Source organism: Littorina saxatilis, linkage group LG9, assembly GCF_037325665.1.
Source record: "Littorina saxatilis isolate snail1 linkage group LG9, US_GU_Lsax_2.0, whole genome shotgun sequence".
NCBI classification, from domain to species: Eukaryota; Metazoa; Mollusca; class Gastropoda; order Littorinimorpha; family Littorinidae; genus Littorina; species Littorina saxatilis.
The window spans coordinates 19,925,096-19,943,006 of NC_090253.1; the positions used below are offsets into that span (position 1 = coordinate 19,925,096).

At 39.8% G+C, this 17,911-nt stretch overlaps 2 long non-coding RNA genes across 2 annotated transcripts in view; both read left to right on the forward strand.

Moving 5' to 3' along the window:
- LOC138975554 (uncharacterized) overlaps positions 1–17,911 on the forward strand; it is a 324,129-nt gene that overhangs the window by 211,348 nt on the left and 94,870 nt on the right. The window lies entirely within an intron of this gene.
- LOC138975549 (uncharacterized) lies at positions 6,318–10,398 on the forward strand. Its single transcript, XR_011458676.1, has 4 exons — positions 6,318–6,424; positions 6,767–6,909; positions 7,832–7,934; positions 8,415–10,398. It is a non-coding gene; the product is annotated as an uncharacterized lncRNA (long non-coding RNA).

The following is a 17,911-nucleotide window of genomic DNA, read 5'->3' on the forward strand; positions in this document are numbered from 1 at the left end:
CTCACACGTTCAATTTTTCGAGGGTCCGTGGACTCCCTCAGTGGAGTTGTGATGATCCCTAGAGTCCAGGGTCCCAGGACTCACACGTTCAATTTTTCGAGGGTCCGTGGACTCCCTCAGTGGAGTTGTGATGATCCCTAGAGTCCAGGGTCCCAGGACTCACACGTTCAATTTTTCGAGGGTCCGTGGACTCCCTCAGTGGAGGTGTGATGATCCCTAGAGTCCAGGGGCCCCAGAGCCCTCGTGTATTGATAATACATTATGATCACACATAGTGTGGTAAGAAGTGTCTTTTTTTCGTGGGATTATTTCAGGAGAACAATGTTGCTTGAAAGTAGGTATTTTGTACTTCTTATGTCCAGTATATTAAAAAGGTTTAAAAACATCAAATTGGTGTGAGTGAGTGCATGAGTGTGTGTGTGTGTGTGTGTATGTGTGTGTGTGTGCGTATGTGTGTGTGAGTATATGTGTGTGTGCGTATGTGTGTGTGTGTGTGCGTGTGTGTGAGTGTGTGTGTGAGTGAGTGTGTGTGTGTGTGTGCGTATGTGTGTGTGTGCGTAGGTGTGAGTGTGTGTGTGTGTGCGTATTATGTGTGTGCGTGTGTGTGTGTGTGTATTTGCGGGTGTACACGTTTTTTCACCTTAGTGTTTAATAGCGGCAATCTCTTAAATTGAATTGTTTACCGACAAAAAATATCTTAACGAATACTTCACTTCTGGCCGCAAATCGAACAATGCATAACAATTTTAGAAGAAAAAAAAGTGACACCATTTACTCGCCAAATTGGTCATTGTTTTTCTACTTAACACTGGCATTATTCACAAACAGCTTCTTCTTCTTCTTCTTCTTCTTCTTCTTCTTCTTCAGGGTTCGACATTTTTTCAGAAACAGCAAAAGGGGGTTACCTTTTTGATAATAAACACCAACAGTATTTACCCGAACGGTATTCATGCACAGTCATGGTGCCATTCATTCAATAGGTTAAAGGCACAGTAAGCCTCCCGTAAACCATCACAGATACTGTTAGGCTTTTACACACACTTTCGTTTACAGGGGCGGAACAGTTGCTTTGTAAGGGGGGGGGGGTGCACTTTGAATCGAAATTGAATGTGATGGGCGCAAAGCGCCCGAATTTGCTAGGGGGGTCCGGGGCATGCCCCCCCGGAAAAAAAATTTGGCTCAAAGAAGCAAAATGGTGCCATTTGGTGCCATTTGAACTTATAAATGGTCATAGAATCAGCTTTCCAATTTATTTTTTTTTTGCTGGAGGGGGGGTGCACGAGCACCCTGTGCTCCCCCCCCCCCCCTCGTCCGCCCCTGGTTTAAACACTCACCGCTTGAGAACATCCTAGGTGCCCTACGTAAAAGCGAGCAATTTTTAAAGAATTTATTTTCGTGGATGGACCCTCTGATCAGCAAATCAGGCGCATCGTTTTGGCGCTGGAACTGACTTTTAAAATGTAGATAATAAATTGACAGCTTGTTACACAAACAATCTTAAATCATGAAATAATTCTTTTTTCATCAAGACAAGATCAGTACAATTCGAAGTTTTGAAAGTTTGAAAAAAGAAAAGCCCGGAAACGTGTCACGCAAACCGACTTTCTCGTAGCAGACGACGTTTGTGCCTAGCGCCCGTTCCTCTGAACAGTCAACTGTCACCGTTTTAGTTCGTGTGAATCGTAGGCGTTTGTTGTGGGTAGATTCAGAGGTACTCAATAACGTGCTATTGCAGATAAGCTTACAGCGAGTCGCATTAAAATCACAAACTGACGACTACATTGTGAAAAAAGGATCACACGGGTTCGCGATGGCTCAGGGGAAAGATAAACCACGCAGAATTATATTCTTTGAAAATTGCTAGCTCTTGAGAGAGAGAGAGAGAGAGAGAGAGAGAGAGAGAGAGAGAGAGAGAGAGAGAGAGAGAGAGAGAGAGAGAGAGAGAGAGAGAGAGAGAGAGAGAGAGAGAGAGAGAGAGAGAGAGAGAGAGACACACACAACTAAAACCGTCGTCTTTCAGCGGTTCTCAGGTTCAAAATAATGCCTACAGGGTATCAATTTTCTCCGAACGATATAATAAAATTAATTAATAGCCAACAAAAGATCATGTTGCCGAAATAGAATGTGTTAATAAAATAATATATAGCTATTCTGATGGACACGTGGGGGAATTCGGGGGCTGTGATTGGATGGTCTCTTCCGATCATCAAAGCATAATGCTACGGAAGTCGGCCATTTTTGCCAATATGCAAAAGCATATTGGCAATAACAAAGACGCATGCGCATGGTTCCGGTTTAGCCATCTGTACCACACGAGACAACAGCATACACTGACAACTTGAAATTCTTCTCGGGAATGTTTTTCAGCTTTACAAATGTCGATAGCATACCCTTTTCTGCTAAGTTCCCGATCAAACAGGACTAAATCAATTATTTTCTGTCCCTAAACACCACAAAATGCCCAAAGTCGAAAGATGTAGTACAAACAGGGAAGTAAAACGGAACAGCCGTTTTTGTGTGCCTGTGTCAGTTGCCGACTGACACAAACTTTCGCATTCGGCTTTTCTTATCTCGTAATTCCACACTAAATACCCCACTTCCCCTCTGAAGTATTGATGTACAACCCATGGCACTAACATTCATGTAGTCGTTTATAACTGAGGTGGAAAAATTCGCTTCATGACGAGACAAGTATAAATGCCATTCACCCAAACTGAAAACTTCGCTACCGTCTGCTCGCGTTGTACGGATTAGCTGTTCTCTTCTTCTCCCCTTGTTGCATCCTAGTTCTTTAGTTGTTTCTAGTTTTCCGTTTATGTTGTGATTTGGTCTTCTTCATAAGTAGTCTTGTTCAAAATTTAAAAAAACTCAAACTTCTTTTTGTTGTATTCGAATGAACTAATAAAAAGCTGTTTAACAGCTGTGTTGTCAAATCGAAGTTTTTTCCAAAGTCAGTGTGGCGCCTGCGCAAAACTAATGCGCATAAAAAACGGCGTCTGCTATCAAAATCTGAGATCAACGCATCGACGCAAAAACTGTCATTTTGTAAGTTTGGAACAACAAATCAAGGTCAGAACAGCTATATAATCGCTATTGTGTTTTCAGGGTAGCAATAGGGTCCGATATTTGGATTGGATTGGATTGGATTGGATAAGATTTACAGTCCAGTGAGGTTACCCTCATGGAAATTCGGGCTGCTTTCTCCCCGGGGAAAGCGAGCTGCCATACATACGGCGCTACCCATATTTTTATATTTAGTCAAGTTTTGACTAAATATTTTAACATCGAGGGGGAATCGAAACGAGGGTCGTGGTGTATGTGCGTGTGTGTGTGCGTGTGTGTGTCTGTGTGTGTGTGTGTGTGTGTGTGTGTGTGTGTGTGTGTGTGTGTGTGTGTGTGTGTAGAGCGATTCAGACTAAACTACTGGACCGATCTTTATGAAATTTGACATGAGAGTTCCTGGGTATGAAATCCCCGAACGTTTTTTTCATTTTTTTGATAAATGTCTTTGATGACGTCATATCCGGCTTTTCGTGAAAGTTGAGGCGGCACTGTCACGCCCTCATTTTTCAACCAAATTGGTTGAAATTTTGGTCAAGTACTCTTCGACGAAGCCCGGGGTTCGGTATTGCATTTCAGCTTGGTGGCTTAAAAATTAATTAATGACTTTGGTCATTAAAAATCTGAAAATTGTAAAAAAAAATAAAAATTTATAAAACGATCCAAATTTACGTTTATCTTATTCTCCATCATTTGCTGATTCCAAAAACATATAAATATGTTATATTTGGATTAAAAACAAGCTCTGAAAATTAAATATATAAAAATTATTATCAAAATTTTGTTTCGAAATCAATTTAAAAACACTTTCATCTTATTTCTTGTCGGTTCCTGATTCCAAAAATATATAGATATGATATGTTTGGATTAAAAACACGCTCAGAAAGTTAAAACAAAGAGAGGTACAGAAAAGCATGCTATCCTTCTCAGCGCAACGAATACCCCGCTCTTCTTGTCAATTCCACGTGCACTGCCTTTGCCACGGGCGGTGGAGTGACGATGCTACGAGTATACGGTCTTGCTGCGTTGCGTTGCGTTCAGTTTCATTCTGTGAGTTCGACAGCTACTTGACTAAATATTGTATTTTCGCCTTACGCGACTTGTTTTTTCCTGCATGCGTGTATTCATGTTTCCTGAGACTTAATGCCGTGTGAGATGGAATTTTTTTAAAACTTCATTCCAAGTCCCACGGGTATTTGATGGACATTTTTATCTATGCCTATACAATTTTGCCAGGAAAGACCCTTTTGTCAATCGTGGGATCTTTAACGTGCACACCCCAATGTAGTGTACACGAAGGGACCTCGGTTTTTCGTCTCATCCGAAAGACTAGCACTTGAACCCACCACCTAGGTTAGGAAAGGGGGGAGAAAATTGCGGCCTGACCCAGGCCTGAACACGCTCTCGCTTCCGAGCGCAAGTGCGTTACCACTCGGCCACCCAGTCTTCGACTCGTCGGCATTATACTTGTCTAGTCTAAATATCGGACCCTATTGCCACGCTGAAAACACAATAGCTGTTAATATCTATGAACTGTTTATAATTAAAAGAGACAATTAAGGTCATTTTTTTTAATGTTGTTGCACAAAGAAATCGTGAAACAGAAATAACCTGGTCGTAACTTGGAGAGAGATAGGGAGGGATCGTTATGAGGGGGTCCAAAGTATAGCACTGTCTGAAAACTAACGCGATAGCCGGACAGAGTTGCGCCCCTGGAACGGCAGGTAGTTCCGGTTTGTGTTTGCAAAATGGAACCGCATGACAATCCGCCCTTCAACTTTTTTGCCCACGTAGTTTGAACAGCAGACACAGTAACGTTTCCCTCCACCACTTATCTTCTTTTCTCGTTCAGCCATTTTGGACGTAAACAAAACAACCGGAACTACCCGCCGACAGCGCCGCGGGCTATGGCAGGGACGGACAACTCTTATCCCTTTCGTTTTGAGACAATGTTATAGATGTATTGTTATCTAGCACTGTGCTAGTTCTTTCTGACAATGGCGTTAACGGTGCTGTTGATGATTGTTCATAGATAAAGATAACGATGCAGAGGAAGAGAAGAGGAGTTTAGTTCTTGCTTCCGTTGCGATGATGTTGATGATGGTGGTGATGATGATGTTGATGATGATGATGATGATGATGATGATGATGTTGTTGATGATAATGAGGAGGAGGAGGAGGAGGAGGAGGAGGGTGTAATAATTAACTGTCTTTCCGTCTGTCTTTAGTTGGTTTTTTTTTAAACAGGTCTCTTTCTGAGAGAAATAAATCATATTAGTGACAGCAATTTCATATAGGCACTTATCCCTATAATCAAGGGATGTTGTTTTGCGACGGTAGTCGGCGAAATACCGAAACTAATTTCAACTTTCAAAAACAGTGCCATAAATTTGGCAGAATTGTCGAACTGGCTCATTGGTGGAAGACCGGTGACACCAAGAATTGCCTAAAACGTCCGAAAATTGCCAAAACTCGAAAGAAAATAAATCGTAACACTATCCCTGGTATTAGGACAAACACCATGCGGACATTGACATACATGCGTGTTTTGTGTCAATATAGACATGTCTAACTGTCTGTCTGTCGGTCAGTCCGTAGAACTATACAACTTCCTAGTGATATCCCCTCACAGTTTGATGAACCGGCTATTCGTTGTGCTTGCCGATTGCTGAGTTAATCCTCGATGACCTCACCAGCTACGTCAACGAACATCTGTGACGCAGTGTCCTGTCGTCCGTTCATCCTTGTCATATTATGTTGATGAACATACACAACATCACTGCTCGCAGTGTTTCGTTGTGCTGCTTGTTTCTTTCGTTGGCGGTGTGTAGATATTTGAGTGTGAGTGGTTGGGTGAGTGACCGAAAATAGGGGTGATGTGAGAAAGAGGGGGGGAGGGTGTACGTATGTGGGAGTGGGGGGACGTGTGAATGTGCGGTGTGTGTGTTCTTGTTGCAGTTTATCCTTGGCATTCGATGTCAGTAATCCCACACGTTTTGGGCTTATTTTTGTGGGCCACAAACGCGAAATGTGCCTCACAAATTTTTGGGCTTATTTTTGTGGGGCACATTTTGGTTTTGTGGGCCACAAACTGTATTTGTGGAGCATAAAATAAGGGGCACAAATTAAGCTTCATAAAAAATAAGGACAAATATTTGTGGGGCTTAAACAGTGTTTTTGGCCAAAAAAATGTTTTGGGCTCTTTTTTTTCCTCCTTATTTTGGACGTTGAGCGTGGTTTTCAGACCTACTGCGTTTCGGTTTTTAGTTAATGGCGGTCGATGTTTGGACAGAATCTCCAATGGCAATGGTGTTTGCTAATGCGAGAGAATTGGGACGGGCGAACCTTTGCATATTAACCAGAGGTAAGTTTCCATGTTTCGTTTCATAACTGAGAGTGGGTTTATGGTAGTATGTGTTGCAACAGGTGTCATTTCGACTCACTCGAGTCACTGTCAGTGTCACTGTGACTGTCAGTCCACAGGCGCAAGGTATCGTTCACTGAACCAACACGTAGTTGCCCTGTACAGGGATTTTCTCATTAATTTGAAGAAGAAGATTACCACTACCACGTTTTTGCAACATCTTTTCAAGGTGCATGATCATAATATTTTATAAATTCTTTTTGTTTTTAAAGATTGAGTCTAACTTGAAATACTCAAATAGGTAACCTTCTGATCGGCCGTTCCCAATTATTTTACTTGCAGGTTGGCATCAATCAGAAGAGAGCTAGAGCTAGTATGTTCAACTTCAAGGTCTCCTCTCAGCTGAAAAAGCCAACCGATTGCTGCATGATCTTGAGGCTGTCACTGACAGAAGTAAAATATTTGATGCCACTGCCGCAAATCAGGTAAGAGCTAGTAAGGCGAAGAGGTTTTATTATGTACAACTGTCAGTGTTATGATGTACAGTGTGTTTTTTCCTTCCCCTCCCTTACATTCTCAAGTTCTGGTCAGAATAACTCATATGGAGGTGTGTGTGTGACTGTGAGCAAGACTGGAAGAGTGTTTTCGTTTTATTTTTATAATTCATGTTCAGGGATAATAATAAAATAATGAACACCTAAGAGTCCAAACCACAGAACTGCTCGAACCTCTTAGCTTTATTTCACCAGTAAGATGATCATGCAGTTCCTCCAGTATTAGAATCATTTTTAATACTAGAAGCGCATGACTTTCAGTGTGTACCTTTAAGTTTAATAAAGTACAATGTATTGCTGTAAACAGTCACTCACTCACTCACTGTCAGGATATCTCTCGACCATTCTCAGTGAAACTGTGTGTCAAGTTCTATTATTTTTTTCCTTTGTGCTCTACACACATGCATATATACATGTTATACATACATATATATATATATACATGTTATGTAATATATATGCACACATCAACTTGTCTACATTGTATGTCTGTCACTCTATCAGTCTATGTGAACAGATTCAGTTCACTGATTCAGTCAAAACTTCACTAAATGTAAAAGGACTTATAAAATTTTATATTCTAGAAAGATATCAATGCCACTGTCCACAGTATCATAAGAATCAAGCGTTAATGTTGGTTTGGTCGTCTGTTGTCGTTTTTTGTTGCTGTTGTTTTATGGGGGAGGGTGCAGTGTGTAAATTCATCTGGTTCTGTGGACAGTGTGTTTGTTGTTCCTCCACATAGCTAAATATCATACTGCATGTAGCTCCTAGTACTACTTGTCCTGTCAACTAACTGTTTTAAATTTGTTGCTCAGAGGAATGTTACTTCAGCCAATATTATATATTACAGGTTGGCATCGATCCGGCACAGTGGAAGAAGCAGATTGATTCCTTCATGATCGGGAGGCTGTCAAGACTCAAATGGGAAATATTTCATGCTAATGGCAATTCAGGTAAGAGTTCTGCTACATGATCATATTGTGTTTTATCCTCCCTCTCAGTCTCAAGTTCTGGTTACATTCTGACTGTTGGTGTGTGTTTGTGTGTGAGAACCAAAGTGTGTTTGTGTGTGTGTGTGTGTGTGTGTGTGTTTGATTTTCCCTGGCCAGTCAGGAGAGCTGCCAGACATTAATAGTAATAATACCTGCAGATTTGTCTAGCCCTGCAGATTGATGTTACAGACCTTTGCTTTGCTTTTTGAATTTGATAGCAAGCGCTGACAGGGAATGTGTCTTCTATATTTCATATTAAAAAGTAGGCATTGGAACTTGTCTATCAGGGAATTAGAATGTTTACGCTCTTGGCATTTATGTGGGTTTAGTGTGTGTGTGTGTGTCAGTTACAAACACAATTTACTCCTTACTCATACTTAAAACTTGTTCTTGTCATCGTGTTTGAATTTAAGATCAGTTCCTTTGTCATTCATTTGTCAGTAGGGACAGAAGATGACGAAGACCTGGCCAGTGAATGTGGATGAAAAGCAGTGCTATCCAGGTCCAGCTGTGATCGATGGGGAAACTACAGCAACAGTGGCAGTAAATGTCCACTCAGTATTGGTTGTACTGAGCTTTACAACTTGTTGCTATTGTAAATTTGTGTCAATGTTTTAAAGGCCCACTACGCCTCATTTAAAAAGTTGTCCTCACCTTTAACATGGGATAAGACCATCCCTCCACTTGGTCACAGACCAAAAATCAACACTTTGACTGCTTTCTGTAGTGAGGTAGATGTTTTGGTGGTTGCGGTGAATTTATTTTTTCTTTCGAAGAAGCTGTACCTGAATGTATTCTTTAAAAAGATACCACTCTGCATAGAGAGCCTTGAGGCAGTTCATTTTTGGTATGCAACTATTAGTGCCCGTATGGTCTTATTTCATTTAAAAGCCTCGGGGATGTCGTCAGGCGTCCGACATAGACGGATTGAAAGGCTCAGATGTCTGATTCACATAGCCGCATGGCAGTCAGATGTGATCATGTCCTATCGTTTTGAACTGAGCGCTGTCATTGTCCTATAAGAACTCTATTCCTTCGGACAGCGCACTATTCTATATTTTTCTCTCAAGATACACATTTTCAAAAAGCGACCGTGCACTCTTGCGTATTTGTGCACTGAAGTTGTGCAGTGCGGATCTTGTGTTTTCGGGAATTCCAAACCGTTTGTGATATGGGCTGTTTGGGCACACCTGTCTGCAGCACATTAAAGTTAGGAGTACGGGAGACAACTCCAACTGACCATAAGTCTTGCATCTGGTTTCAGTTCAAGACATTTTGACGAAGCGCATTGAATTATGCCACCGAAATAAAACTAAGGCCTGTCCACTTACAAACATTGCTCGGTCAAAGTACAGTAAATCTTACATTTTGTTAAGGAAATGTGCGGCAGTAAAATTGAATTTGGAGAATACATGGAATAACCTGGTTTTCTGGGAAGTGACATAAAAATAAATAGAACAATTGTGAATACTTCTTCTTCTTCTTCTGTGTTTGTGGGCTGAAACTCCCACGTACACTCATGTTTTTGTACGAGTGGATTTTTACCTGTATGACCGTTTTTACCCCGCCATTTAGGCAGCCATACGCCGCTTTCAGAGGATTGTGAATACTGATCGACATAGAGTGCCGTTGCTATGGAAACAGTCGTTACATTGGATTTCTAGGAAACAGTTTAACAGCGACATAATACATCAGAAATTCCTAATATTTGGCACAAAGATGCACATGTATCATATCAACAATCATATAGAACGATTTTTTTACAACAGACTACAGTTGAATTTTAATATCTTTTGTCATAAGAATGAACGAATTTCTCACTGCATATTCATTACAATACCCCCCGCGGGTTAGGGGGAGTCCCATATTGGTTGGGACGAGAAAGAATTTACCTGATGCTACCCAGCATGTCGTAAGAGGCGACTAACGGTTCTGTTTCTCCTTTTACCCTTGTAAAGTGTTTCTTGTATAGAATATAGTCAATGTTTGTAAAGATTTTAGTCAAGCAGTATGTAAGAAATGTTAAGTTTTTTGTACTGGAAACTTGCATTCTCCCAGTAAGGTCATATATTGTACTACGTTGCAGCCCCTGGAGCAATTTTTTGATTGGTGCTTTTGTGAACAAGAAACAATTAACAAGTGGCTCTATCCCATCTCCCCCCTTTCCCCTATCCCGTCTCCCCCCTTTCCCCGTCGCGATATAACCTTGAATGGTTGAAAACGACGTTAAACACCAAATAAAGAAAGAAAGATTCATTACAATAATTAATTTAAATTCAACTGTAGTTGTTTAAAAAAACAAACACGTTCTATATGATTGTAGATATAATACATGTGTATCCTTGTGCCAAATATTATGAATTTCTGATGTATGATGTTGCTGTAAAGCCGTTTTCTAGAAATCCCATTTGACACTGTAAATGCCAGTTTTCATCGCAACAGCCGTCAATATCCATCCACAATGTTTTCATTCATTTTAATAAGTCACTTCAATAACTACCCAGAAAACTAAGTTATTCCTTGACTGTATTCTTCAAGTTTAAGTTTGGTAATTTTACTGCCGCACATTGCCTTAAGGGGTTACTTGTGTGTTCAAATCGCGTGAAAGAAACATTACACATTTTGTGCACAGGTTCCTTTAAGCAATATGGACACATCTGTGCAAAGAAAAAAGGGGGTCGACGTATTAACTTTTTTTTTAGAATTTTTTTACTGGGGGTTGTCAAGTACGATTTTGCGAAAAACACTGCGATTTTTAACATGATCCCAACTGACATATTTAGCTCTACAAATAATAAATGAGACATTAGTTTGTGTATATAAATGAATGGAGAGTATAACTTTATCATAAAACGGTACTTATCAACGTGCATTTTCAGAAAATGATCGAGGTTTATCGAGGGCGTACACATAAAATCATCACTCCTTTAGTAGTAAAAAATCAGAAACACCAAAATCAGAAACACCAAAACCAACAAACAAAGCAGTACAAACAATAACAAAGCCCACAGTAGTACCTGCAGTGGATTCATTTCATATGGAATAATTTTAATATTTTAATTTTGATAACATAAAAATGAGTTCTGAAAAGACAATAGTTAATCTAGTTTATCACGCTGCAGTGATTGGAGGCTTGAGTGTAGGTTACACAATGCTGGGTAAAAGTCTCCTCAGAATGAAACCAGCCGACTTGGGAAAGTTAGACTTCGAAGACGGTGCTAAACTAATTGGTGTTGTGACAGCTTCCTTTGCAACAAAAGACTTCCTGGTGAAGCAAGGAATTATTCCAGAAAATATAAACATGTAAGACAATAAAATGGCTAGCTTGGTTATGATGGTGGGAGGTGCGATTGTAAATGCGCTTGCATTTTCTGGCAGCAACTATTTGTTTTCTAAACTGCAAAATGGTGAAGAGAGGGAAAGGCACAACAAAGCCATGGAACAACTGGCGAAAGCACAGGATGAATACGAGAAGAAACGAATTGCGCAGTTAGACTTTATGAATGATAAACTCAGGCAGCAAGGACATGCAAACAAAACCTTTGCCAATGTTGATGCAGCCATTCAAGAATACTATCTTGTAACTGGAAAGAAAATGAAGACAAGTGCTCCTCCAAAACTGGGTGACTTTTATCAGCCTTCAGAAGAGCAGAAGGTGGGCGAGATTGTTTTCATTGTTATTGGTATGGCTGTTGTTTACTTTATTGCGCGTGCTGTCAAATCTTAATATTCTGTCATTTAAAAAACCATGAGTGATGCTTTGTTATCTAAAATATATTATTCCCCAAAAGGATACTGGAAAGGAAGAACTGCTATTGACAAGCTCAGTGACGCAGCAGGTGTTTCTCAAGATACAGCAAAGAAATGGTTGTCAAAGCAGGCAGTTTGGCAGATCTATTTACCTGCACCAAGAAAAATTACACGACCACACTTTGTTAACATTAAACCGAATGACACTCATCAAATAGACCTGCTGTATTTACCGCATGACACAGTCAGAAGGAAGAAATATAAGTATGCACTGACTGTAGTTGATGTTGCAACAAGATACAAAGATGCTGAACCGTTGACAGAGAAAAGTGCTATAGCTACAGCTGTTGCCCTGCAAGAAATTTACAGACGTGGACCACTAAAGTATCCCAGAATGATTCAGTGCGATGATGGTAAGGAGTTTAAAGGAGCTGTCAACCAGCTTCTGTTAAAACATCATGTTACAGTGAAGAGAGGTATTCCAGGAAACCACAGGTCACAGGCTATTGTTGAGAGCTTTAACAAACAGTTGGCAGAAAAACTGTTTTCATATCAGTACCATCAGGAATTTTTGGACACAGAAAGTAAATTGCGTAACACTGAATGGGTCAAAAGATTACCATCAGTACTTAGAGCAATGAATCTGGAGGTATTTAAAGCTACAGGGTTAAGACCAGTTGATACAATCAAACAGAAAACAATACCTGTTGCTCCAAAGTCAACAACACCAGTGGCATTACTACCTTTCAATCAGAAAGTCAGATATTTATATGCACCCGGTGAAGCTGAGGGTGACAGCAGGAAGCGTGCAACGGATCCAATCTGGAGTATTGACATTCATGAAATCAAGAGAGTAGTAGAGACAAATCCACCTATATATTACTTGAGAGAACCAGCACCGCAAAGAGCCTTTGTAAAAGAGGAATTACAATTAGTTCCACGTGGTACAAATGTTAAATGATTTTTTATTTCAGATTTTATAGTGTTAACAAAAATGGAAGCTCTGAGAAAGAATTGCAACTTCATTTTTTTGATTTATATTTTTATTTTGAGTTATAAAATCAAACTCACAGCGATGGAAGACTCTGTATTAGAATCTTTATCGACAGTATTTGACACCGTTGAATTACAAGTAACGGATCCTCAAAATGTGCAGTCCAGTGTGCAAGACGCCATTGAACAAATTCCAAACAATTTGTTGATTGAACCTCCAGTAAAAGTGCAGATAGTCAGTTTAATAAAATACAAAACAGTCAGTGATGAGGTGCTAGAAGTTCATGTTTCAACCAGACAACTAGCACTTAATTCTATGGCAGAATTGAATGGAAACTGGGCAGATGAAATGATGAAACGGTTTGAGCAAGCTGCAGAGGATGCAAAGATGAAAGGATCCGGATGGTCAGAAGGTGAAATTATAAAAATAGAATTGAAGCTAAGTAAATTTGCCCCCATCAGAGGTAGAAGTTACATACCTTTACCTCCTGCTCTTGTCAAAAAACGTGCTGTGCTGAACATAAAGAATGATGATGACAAATGTTTTATGTGGTGTGTTCTGGCAAGACTGTACAGTGTAAAGAAAAATGCAGAAAGAGTGTCTAACTATCATGCATACAGAAATAAACTAAACTTTACTGGTATTGAATTTCCTATCAGCATTACAAGCATTGACAAATTTGAACAGCAAAACAAACCCATCACCGTAAATGTTTACACGTGGGATGAGGAAGATGAACTGAAACCAGTCAGAATATCAAAGAACTCACCAACGATTGGTGATTGTGATACTAACCATGTTGACATGTTACTAATGACTGATGGTGTAAAATATCATTACACTTTGATTCGTACAATGAGTAGACTGATGGCGAGCACAAGCAATCACAATAGTAAACAAGACTTTTGTAGGCGATGTCTCTTGCGTATTCCATCAATTCATGCAGCACTTATACACAAGCAACATTGTAAGAGCGTTGATGATGCGGTCGTGAAGTTAACAACACCGCCGCCAGACAGCAAAGTGTATTTTAAGAATGTATGCAAACTACAGAAAAGTCCTTATGTTGTTTATGCTGACTTTGAATCTATCATTGTGCCATATGAAGGACCTTTACCAAAAGACCTACCTAAAACAGTAACTCTAAGTAATCATCAAGTCTGTTCATATGCATTTATTGTTGTTAGTTCAGATGGTAAACATTCTAAACCGCAATTGTACAGAGGACCTAATGCAGCAAAGAACTTCTTACAACAAATGAACCAAGTGCGAAATGACTGCTCCAAACAACTGAATCTTTCAGACATTGTTATGAAACCTGAAGACCAAGAACAGTTTAACTCTACCACACAGTGTTGGATATGCGAACAAAGTCTAACACCAAACACAGACAATCCAATAGTAAGAGATCATGATCATGTAAGTGGGCAGTTCCGAGGAGCAGCACACAGCAAATGTAATCTACAATTAAAGTTTGATCCTAAGACTTGGAAGCTTCCAATCTTCTTCCATAACTTGCGCGGTTATGATTCACATCTGATCATGCAGGCAGTAACTGATGAATACAAAGCAAGATGCATTGCGCAGTCTTCAGAAAAGTACATGGCCTTTACTCTGAATAGTTTACACTTCTACGATTCTGCTCAACATCTGATGGGAACACTTGAGTCTTTATCTTCATCACTAACTGCTTTCCCAATCACATGTAAGTACTTTGACAGTGACTTAGTTAGAAAGGGAGTCTATCCATATGAATACATGGATTCGTGGGAGAGGTTTGATGAAGATGAGTTACCACCAAAGGATGCTTACTTCTCACGGCTGAAGGGTAAAGGTATAAGTGACGAAGACTATGAACACGCTAAGACTGCATGGAATAAATTAGGATGTAATACAATGGGTGATTATCATGATCAATATTTGTTGGCCGATGTTTGTTTACTTGCAGATATATTTGAGAATTACAGAAGAACATGTATGAAGCACTACAATCTAGATCCTTCACATTACATATCTGCACCAGGCATGAGCTGGGATGCATTTCTTAGATTTACAGGAGTAAAGATTGACTTGCTATCAGATCTTCCTACACTTCAGATGATTGAAAATGGACTACGTGGAGGAATCAGTATGGCTTCACACAATTACTGCAAAGCCAACAACAAATACTTGGACGACTTTGATCCTATGAAACCTTCTAATTACATCATGTATCTAGATGCAAACAATTTGTATGGTTGGGCAATGTGTCAGACGCTTCCACTTCGGAACTTTAAGATCTATTCAGGACCATTTTCACAATGTGTTGTGCTGACAATATTAAAAGCAGGCCCAGACAGTCGAAAGGGATGGATACTAGAAGTTGACTTAGACTATCCACTATCACTTCATGATCTACATAATGATTATCCTTTAGCGGCTGAGAGGTTAAAAGTAAACCCAAGAGAACCTCCAAAGCTGGTGCCCAATCTGTTTCACAAAAAGAAGTATGTGTGTCACTACAGACTGTTACAGTTTTACATTAGACATGGATTAATTTTGAAGGCTGTTCATCGTATAATTTTATTTGATCAAGAACAGTTTATGAAACCTTACATCATGAAAAACACAGAACTGAGAACCAAAGCCGCTGATGCATCAGAGAAAGACTTTTTTAAACTGATGAACAACAGTTGCTTTGGTAAGACAATGGAAAACCCACACAAGAGAAAGGATGTTAGACTTGTTACAAGAGAAAATGAGGCCATCAAGCTGACATCCAAACCACAGTATCAAGACTTTAAATACTTTCATGAACAGCTGTATGGTATCTTAATGAAAAAACTTGTAGTCAAGCTTGACAAACCAGTATTCATAGGCTTTACTGTGCTAGAGTTGTCAAAACTGTTGATGCTTGAGTTTTTGTATGATTATTTGAAACCAAGATATCCCAAATCGAGAGTACTTTACACAGACACAGATTCATTCTTACTTGACATTCCAGCGGATGACATTTACAAAGATCTAGAAGCTGAAAGTCCTGCAGTAAAAGGAAAAGATTCTTTTTATGACACTTGCGACTACCCTAAAGAATCACCATTGCACTCAAATGTTAACAAGAAGGTTATTGGAAAGATGAAAGATGAAATGAATGGGAAGATAATTAAGGAGTATGTTGGATTGCGTGCAAAGATGTACAGTGTTGCAAGTGAGAAAGGGGTGGTTAAAAAAGCAAAGGGTGTAAGCAAACAGGTTGTAAAGTCGAGCATATCGCATGATAACTACAAGGAAGCACTGTTTCAGAAGCGAGTGTTTCACCATGACAACCCTAAGATCAGTTCCGCGCTTCATCAGATCAACACAACTATTGTAAACAAGAAATCTTTAGATGCTAATGACACAAAGCGCGTTTATTCATCACCAGAATATTCTTATGCAATTGGGCACTGGAGAACAAATGCGACTCCAAATAGTCTGAGTGTGTAATAAGAATTTTTGTCAATCGGGAAAACCCGCTATGACAGCTTTGTTTTGACTGCAGCGGGGAAGAGAACGTTGCTTGTGAAAGGGGAGAAGGCTTTGTTGAGTTTCAAAGCAGCCACCAAGTACACTTATCAAAAGCTTGAATCAAATAAACAAGTCAATTGAATAAGTTAACACTCGGCGGCCGCCCGAAGGCAGCCTTTGAAGCGAAGCGAAGCGAAGCGAAGCGAAGCGAAGCAGGGTGTTGACCTATTTTGGCGCAACTGCCAGTTGCGTGACCTGATTGCAGTGTTAGCTCTAACTCTTTTTTCCTACTCTTGTGATTGCTGTTGATGTATATTTGGAACCATTGACGTCACTTTCTCAGCCCAATCGCGAAGCAGGGTGTTGACCTATTTTGGCGCAACTGCCAGTTGCGTGACCTGATTGCAGTGTTAGCTCTAACTCTTTTTTCCTACTCTTGTGATTGCTGTTGATGTATATTTGGAACCATTGACGTCACTTTCTCAGCCCAATAAAGCCTGATATCCTCATTCTTTTCAAACATGGTTTTGAGTTCTTTTCTCATGTTGAAGACTTCATAAAAAGACATCCCAACTGTGCTGAATTTGGCTCTGTATGGAAATAGTAAACGGGCAATCTCCCTCAATCTCCGTGCATACGTAGAAGAAATTTTAACGTTTCTTTCCAACCAGCCATCCCAGGTCTCATTATGAATGCCTTGTTCTGCTTCATAAAACTTAAATGCGATTTCTAGAACCATTCCATATTGCAAATTGAAGCCCATTGAAGTTGCCTCCTGTCTTTGTATGTGTCTATATCCCTCAACTAACTTTTCAATGGCACTTGCTGATGATGTGATATCTTCCGGATTAAAAAAGAACACTTCCTTCCTAACTTTCATGCTTACATCAACAATTTTTGACTTTAAATATTCGTGGAGTTCATTGAACGTCATTGTTGTTTTGGTTTTCTTTGGTTTTCCTCCATACAAATCTGAAAGTTTCCGTTTTGGGCGTGAAGGAAATTTAGGTAGTTTTCCACTCTGAGATGGCCCTTCATTTTTCATTTGCGATAATACTTCAACAAAATTGTTGAGGTAACTGAGGTGCTCTTCAATAGTTAAAAACTGCTCAGAATTCCATTCACTCAATGATTCCGGTATATCCATAGTTGGTGAATGTAAAATTAAAGTTGATGACTGTGTTGAAAAATCTAATAGATTTTGATGAGCAACTTGTGATTCAAGAATTTCTCTCTCTAATTCTTCAGAAATGCTATCTTGAGACATAAATATTTAGCAAATATAGTGACAGTAAAAACACTTCTCTCACAGAAAACACAACTGCACGGCAGGCGAGTCCGGAATGAAATGACACAATCACCAGGCTATGTTACTATCAACACCAAGTGGTGGGCGGACGTGACGTAACTGTTGCTATCACATGATTTAATCTTGTCTTGCCATTGGAGGAATATAGAGCAGGCCTGGCCTGGATCAAAACACACGCTGGCTGGTTTCCTTCCCAGATCAATACGGTAGTGTTGGGCTTGGCTACGAAGGGCAGATTGGATTAATATTTCAATGGAAACTAAATTTAGCGTTGTATGAGAGAAAGGGAGAATGTACGTTCTGGGTTACTGATTCCGACAGACCCGGCATTGGTTCAAAACAACCTTACTTTACTGTATTTTTTTTTTGTATGGATTTATGCAGTATTTTTCTGATTTT